The sequence below is a fragment of the Malurus melanocephalus genome, unplaced genomic scaffold (assembly GCF_030028575.1).
Source record: "Malurus melanocephalus ecotype Western Australia unplaced genomic scaffold, MMel_1.1 scaffold_147, whole genome shotgun sequence".
Classification (NCBI taxonomy): domain Eukaryota; kingdom Metazoa; phylum Chordata; class Aves; order Passeriformes; family Maluridae; genus Malurus; species Malurus melanocephalus.
In genome coordinates, this window is record NW_026623379.1 from 1624051 (window position 1) to 1630735 (window position 6685).

Below are 6685 nucleotides of genomic sequence, written 5' to 3' on the forward strand. Positions count from 1 at the left end.
GGACCCATACACTCATCCCAGAAGTGGATGCAAAAATTTAAGAAATAAATTTAAAAAACCACCAAAAAACCAACAAAAAAACCACCCGGCAGAGGGGAAAAAAACCCCAAAAAACCCAAACTGAAGCAGCAGATGAATTTACAAGTAGAGAGACTGCAACTGGGAGCAGTGGCTGATGAATCAAAGGTTTGCACTGCCCCCCAGATGGACCTTGCCAGGCTGCAGCAGCAGGCAGGCTGAAACCTTGGGAAGTCCAGCAAGGAGAAGTGCAAAGTCCTGCACRTGGGGAGGAGCAGCCCCTGAACAAACACCAGAGACTGGAAAGCAAAGCTCAGCAAGCTGCACAGGAGCCAGGAAGGTGCCCTTGCAGCAAAGGCTGTGAAGGATTCTGACAGAATCCTGGGGAGCATTAGGAGGACTGCTGCCACCAGGCTGAGGTCCAGGTCCTCAATGAGAGAAATGAAACTGCTGGAGAGAGTCCAGTGAAGAGCCAGAAAAAGGATTAAGGGCTTGAACCATCAAACCTGCAGAGGTGCTTTAAGATATCCAATGTAGGAGTTTTCATAAGACATCTGCGGCAGAAAATAAACTTACAGAGTACTAAGGCCTGAACAAGAAATTTGGTGGTTCAATTGCTTTAAATGAACAGCATACCTTGAAATTCAAATTGGTAGTAGCAGTCAAATATTCAAAAAGAGTGAGTTTTCTGCAACTGACAAAAATGTACTATTAGTTTGGGGRATAAAAGAAGGTGGACTTTGCAGCATGAGCTCTTTAAAAATTATTCATCTCAGTTCTTCAACGTTATTCTAGTAACTTTGCCTTTGCTGAAAGGCACCACTGTGCCATTATGCAGGGTTTTTAACTGTGTGTTAGTGTTTTAAACACCACTGCCTTGTCCAGTGAAAGTCTGCCAGTCTTAAGAGAACAGGTGGATTTCTGGAGCTGGCTTGGAGTGCCACCTATTTCACACACATCCAGTGGGAAACTGTGCAAGCTCCTAATAAGAAAATAAGCTTGGAATTCAGTGTTACATGTATATACACCTATCTAGAGGTTGAATGCTCCTATCACCTTAAAAACACCTGTATTATCAATAATAAAACCGATGTGATTTCAGTAAAGTATATGGAGGTTTTTATGAAGTTAGTTATAAATACAATAATTTCAGACACTGAAGCATACCCTGTGCAGCAGCATCCAGCACTGACTCAGTAACTCGAGGTCYCATCTACTCTTGGCTCAGACAGTGGTGGGGAGGCAGTCACTCACATGAATGCCAAAATTCTGCCCTACTGCAAGAGGATCRATTAAGTAAGGCAGCTAACCAGAGAATGCCAAAAAGATGCCAAAAATGCTTTTATTTGTGTGCACATGGAGCTCTTTTGATGCATACTTGAACAAAATCAAAACTAAAGCTATAGAAAAAGCATTCAATTTAAGAGAAATCTAAACAAACAGAAAATTTAACTAGTGTTTTATACCTTTCAAAAGAAATTCTGGTCTTGTTGTATAAAATCTTCARTAACCAGTATAAAATATGCAGCTCAAGCATTTAAGCATATGAACAAAAAGACTGTGTGGCCTCCCTCATATSTATTTCTTGGATATTCTATCAGGTAATGGCACCTTCCTGTATACTGCTCTTATGCAAAAAGGGTCAAGATACCAAAGCCTCAAAAAGGGCTGTTTATTGAGTTTATACTTAGCTCATGTGACATTCCACAAGGTGCTGACTTCTGAACTTACTATAAAGATTAACCAGACGCAGTTATTCGCTTGAGAATTTCTATTTCTAAATTGCTTCCTTGCCCACTAACCTTCAATAATGTCTAATCATGCTTCAGTATAGGACAACACTGATACTTGCTTCTCTCAGGTCTTACCATTAAGCTGTCTTACAATGACTAATCATATTTTACAGACACAAAATCTTTATGAGAAATATGAGAAGAATAAAGCCAAATCGTGTCTGTGCAAAAATTAGCCATGTGGACTCAAGTCACTCAAGGCCCCTCAGGTGACCCTAATGACCATGGCATAGAAATAAAACAGAAACCTAAGAGTCACTCTCCTTTAAAAGTTCAATTAACACAGTACTGATGAAATCAAAGTTAACCTGGCAGGTGTTCTCACAACACTTTAGTTAGGACAAGTTCTMATATTTGGTTATTGCCAATCATTGGCTCCAATCCTTCCCACCCTCACCTACACCTTACAGGTGTGGTCTCTCAGAATTGCAAATGCCTTTAAGGATTTCTCACATCTAGAAGATGAACAAATGCTGCAGTTCAAGCCAAGGTGGAGAACTGAATACATGTATTTGCCCAAGTACAGCAGCACTGGGACCCACAGCAAACCGCACCCACAGAAGRGAGTTTGAAATCRGAACAGCTAACAAGTCTTCAGTAACTTGCTGTCCCACTGAGAGCTTGTGTCTCCTGACCTCAGCAGTTTTCCAAGATCACCTGTGGGTGAATACATTCATTACCCTCTGCAGATATCTCCTTTGGAATCTTGGACCAATTTTCTTATTCCCTTCCTAGGTGGAACTGGAGCAACAGGTCTATATGGATGGAAAGAGAATGACAAACAGGCCAATGAATGAAACAAACACACCCGAGCAGATGCCTTCCTTAAAAGCAGGCTTGAGATCTGTCACACACAAAACTTGTGTCCCAGAGGTTCACTGCAGCTGGGATCCTGAGTAAGTTAGGACACCGAGACTCAGACCCATTCCAACTCCTAACTCCTAACAGACATGGCAAACACTAATGGCAAACACTGAGCTGTAGCTCTCAAACAGAAAGTGAAGAAAAAGCAGCTTGAGCTTTGATTCACACAGAGCTTTCAGCTGCTCAGAGGGACTGCATCAGATTGGAACCATTTCAGTAAAACCGGCGCCAAYGGAGAAAATAGTCACAGACAGTAGTTCTGAAACACTGTTTTCCATTACACTGGATGACACTGTTTACTCTGATGGTGAGGAACTGTGGAGTGACAGAAAGTTCATGTGCTCCCACTCAGTCATTTCTGAGGCTCAAGCAGTGACTGCCAGCTACTGCAACAAGCAAGGTGATCTCAGGAGCCAGACTGCAGTGCTAAGCCCAGCTTTCAGTTTAAGACATCTAACCAAGTGTTTGTCTGYAGGCTTTAAACTCCCATTAGACTCAAGGCAGATGCCATCAAGACTTCTTGGAGAGGTGTTTAGACAACAGACTGTTTTCACCAGCACTTCAAGGAGAAAAGCCACAGTCAGGAAGTTGTCAGWCACCTGATCTGGAAACAGGCAAAGTAGAGGAAATTTGCAAACAACCTGTTAATTAGTTACTAGGCCAACCCTAAGGAATATTAATCCCTACATTTCTGAATAATATGATCTCTCTTCTCTTCCCAATGGCATGCTCCTGTAGAAGATGGTTATAAAATGTACTTCAACAAATAAACAAACAACCCCTCCCAAAACCCCAGCAAACACAAACCATCAACACTCTCCAAACCAAAACAGAAACTTTTACAACTGTTGGATTATTTCTAGGGATTTTTTTTCTTTATACAGAACATACTATATTGTTCCTAGGCCTCTTAGATCATTCTAGTCCCTATTGCAATGCATGTTATATTGTCCACATCCCCRCAAGCTACATCCTCTGACCTTCCAGAAATCCAGAATAATCTTACTGAGTAAGAGAGAAGCTAAAACACTGCACAGTTATCACACCATGTGGAAACCTCCCCCATCCCATAAAAACTAGGCTCTAGAMCTGAGTATTCCTTTTTAGCTGCTATAAAAGACATACCCAAGCATTTAGATTACACAAGTTCATCCCTTCTCTCTCCCTTTGAACTTAATGAGCTTCCATGCTCTTGCAGTAAACAAGAATTATTATCTTYCCTATGACAACAAATGTTTCTGGAATGGCAGGACTTTCAGGAGACATAAAAGATGTCACATTTTAGGACTTAGGAGATCCTGGAAGATGGACAACAATGTGTGGTGATCAAAAGCAAACTGAGTTAATTGCTCTCACAGTAGCTCAGTGACCATTTACTGCACMAGACTGAAAGACCTCAATAAGGTCTCTCAGCCTGCATAAGGCTAAAAGAAGAACCGGTTCCAAAGATTTGCAAAAACATTTACATTGACATTCACATTAAAGGTAACCCAGACTTGAAAAAAGAGGATTCAGTCATTTGGATCCTGAGCTCAGGACTATGATACAGCATACTGCAGCACAAAGACAATGGGTTTGGAATGTTAAAAAAAAAATACAGTTTGGGAGTTTTGTTGACTTGCTGGGGTTTTATTTGTGGGGTTTTTTTTCGGGGGGGGGGGGGGGTTGGCGGCTGCGGCTCAAAGCTCCCCCGATTGCCGGCGCGGATCGCGCCCGGCGCGCTCCCGCTCCCGGCGCGCTCCCGCTCCCCGCGCGCTCCCGCTCCCGGCGCGCTCCCGCTCCCCGCGCGCTCCCGCTCCCCGCGCGCTCCCGCTCCCCGCGCGCTCCCGCTCCCCGCGCGCTCCCGCTCCCCGCGCGCTCCCGTCGCCCCGCCCCGGCCGCGCGCGCTCACGTGACCGCTCCCCAGAAGTGGGTGAAAGGTCGCGCCGCCGCAGCCCCGCCCCGCGCGCCCCCGGCCGCTCCAGGCCTTTCCACGCTGCCAAACAAAAGTTCCCGGAGAAAAGCGATGGAAAGGAGCCGAGCGCATCTCGCAGCGGGCGGGGGGAAAAGGGTGCGCCCCCGGCTCCATTTCYAGCTCGGCTCCCAGCGCTAAAAAAGCCTCAGATATTCAAGGKTACAGTTTCCCTGGACCAGGAATAATGATTGCTTCCTGAAAGAACCTCTTCAAGCAGGGCTGAAATACCCCATAATTGGAAAGAGCGCTCAGATCAATTTACCCTGCAAACGAAGTCAGGGCTGTGACAGAGCCCGATACCTGCGTAACCATGTGAAGTTACATTTCCGGGGCTCACGCAGATCCGCACAGCACCACCTGTGCTGCTCTAAACTGCCAGKCATTAATTTATAGCTATATGCTCACAACAGGAAAAGAACCTTCTAATCACCACAGAAGCCAATAAAACTTGCTTTAAGTAACATCCAGTCCTGATGGTCAGGAAAAAAATCATAAAGGAGTTAGCAGAACTGGAAATTGAACACGTCAGACACTCGGAAAACATAAAGAAAGAAGAACGAAGGCATCAGATCTTCATTTCCAGTGCTACTCCCCTACACTCACGTGAAAAGGAAACGAGTAGTTTTCTGTACTGTAATTTCCTCTAGACTGTCCAAGATTGTCCAAGTGCTGACAAACTGCCAGGTTAAGAGGAAGAATGAGACGTTTGTCTTGATCCTACTTTGCACTTTTCTCTTTCCAAAAACGGTGTTTCCTGTTACCGATTCATCAACACTAGTACAGATCTATTATAACTGAATTACAGCCCAAGTAATATTTTAGGCTGTTTTCATTTTAAACCAGAGAATACAGCAAAAGACCAAACTTGTGGGAATATGAGGTGAGAAAATTGAATTCCGTGATGCTGCAAGAATCTTGATCTACCTTTTACAAGAAGTCTAATTAGCATTCTTATGCAGTAAACCTGTCACGCCTTGAACAAGACATTGCATTTCCTGTGTTTGYAGTTCCAGCAGTTTGTAGTGACTGCGGTTTTTATAGGTTTTACAGGCTGGAATCACACGGACATACAGATTAGTCTCTCTCACACACATACATACACACACAATAAATTCGKTTCCGCACTTAAAAACCCACCACTGATGCCACTCGGCGTGAACACTTCCACAGCCGTGAAACTCCTCCCGGTTACGAGTCAGACCCACCAAGTCGCGGGTCACCGGTGTCACCTTTGTTTCGACGGCGGCACAGATTCAGCGAATCTCCCGGTGTACCTGTGTCACACCGCTCCCTGCCCCCAGCCCCTCCCTTTTCTGCAGCACTCAGGCACTACCCCTCAACCCGGGGCAAATCGYGAGCACGATGCCAAGGACACCGCGCCTTTCCCAGACTCCGCCAGCACCGCGCCCACCACCCTTCCCTGCGTTTCCACCCTTTTCTCCCGCAAGGACGAGCCCCGCTTAGGAAGCGACGCCCGGCGCTCGCACAGGCACCACGGAACTTCGTGCTCGACCTCATGGAAGCAGTAATTAGGCTAAAACCGGACCAAGCGAGCCGGTCCGCCTGAGCGCGATGCTGCCCTTCCTCAGCCCCGAGGCAGGCGGCCGGCGGCGCGTCCCGGCTGAAGGGGGAGGGGAGCGGCAGCCCGCGGTCAATCGGCCGGACACGGCGGGCACACGGCCGCCCTCAGCCCCTGCCCGAACCCCGGACCTCGCCGCTCACCTGCAGACACCGACGGGCGGCGAGCGGGCCGGGCGGGCGGGCCGTGTGCCGCGGCGGCCGCTCGGAAGCAGCGATGGGACGGCGGCCGCTCCCCTGCACGCCCCGCGGAGGCGGAGCACAGATGGGCGGGAGGGATGGGATGGGATGGGATGGGATGGCCTGGGCGGCCGGCGGGGAGCCGGGATGCAGGAAGGCACTATGGACCCGCGTGGAAGTCTGGCCACGAGGGGAGGGAGGGAGGGGTGTCCCGGTGTTGCAACAGGAACCGGGAAACGCGGTCCTTGTGGGCTCGCAACCGTCCGCGGGAGAGAAAGCTGAGGGGATTGAGAGGGGA

The 6685-nt window shown here is 47.5% G+C and overlaps 1 protein-coding gene across 2 annotated transcripts in view; it reads right to left on the minus strand.

Moving 5' to 3' along the window:
• Window positions 1–6437, minus strand: part of CPT1A (carnitine palmitoyltransferase 1A) — a 35582-nt gene extending 29145 nt beyond the window's left edge. Inside the window, exon 1 of one of the 2 annotated variants that reach the window (XM_057371505.1) lies at window positions 6352–6437. The gene's annotated coding sequence lies outside the window, so the exon portion shown is untranslated. Of the gene's footprint in view, window positions 1–5766; window positions 5832–6351 lie in introns of those variants that run through there. The other variant, XM_057371506.1, reaches the window with a different exon arrangement.
• Window positions 6438–6685: the final 248 nt, after the last annotated feature.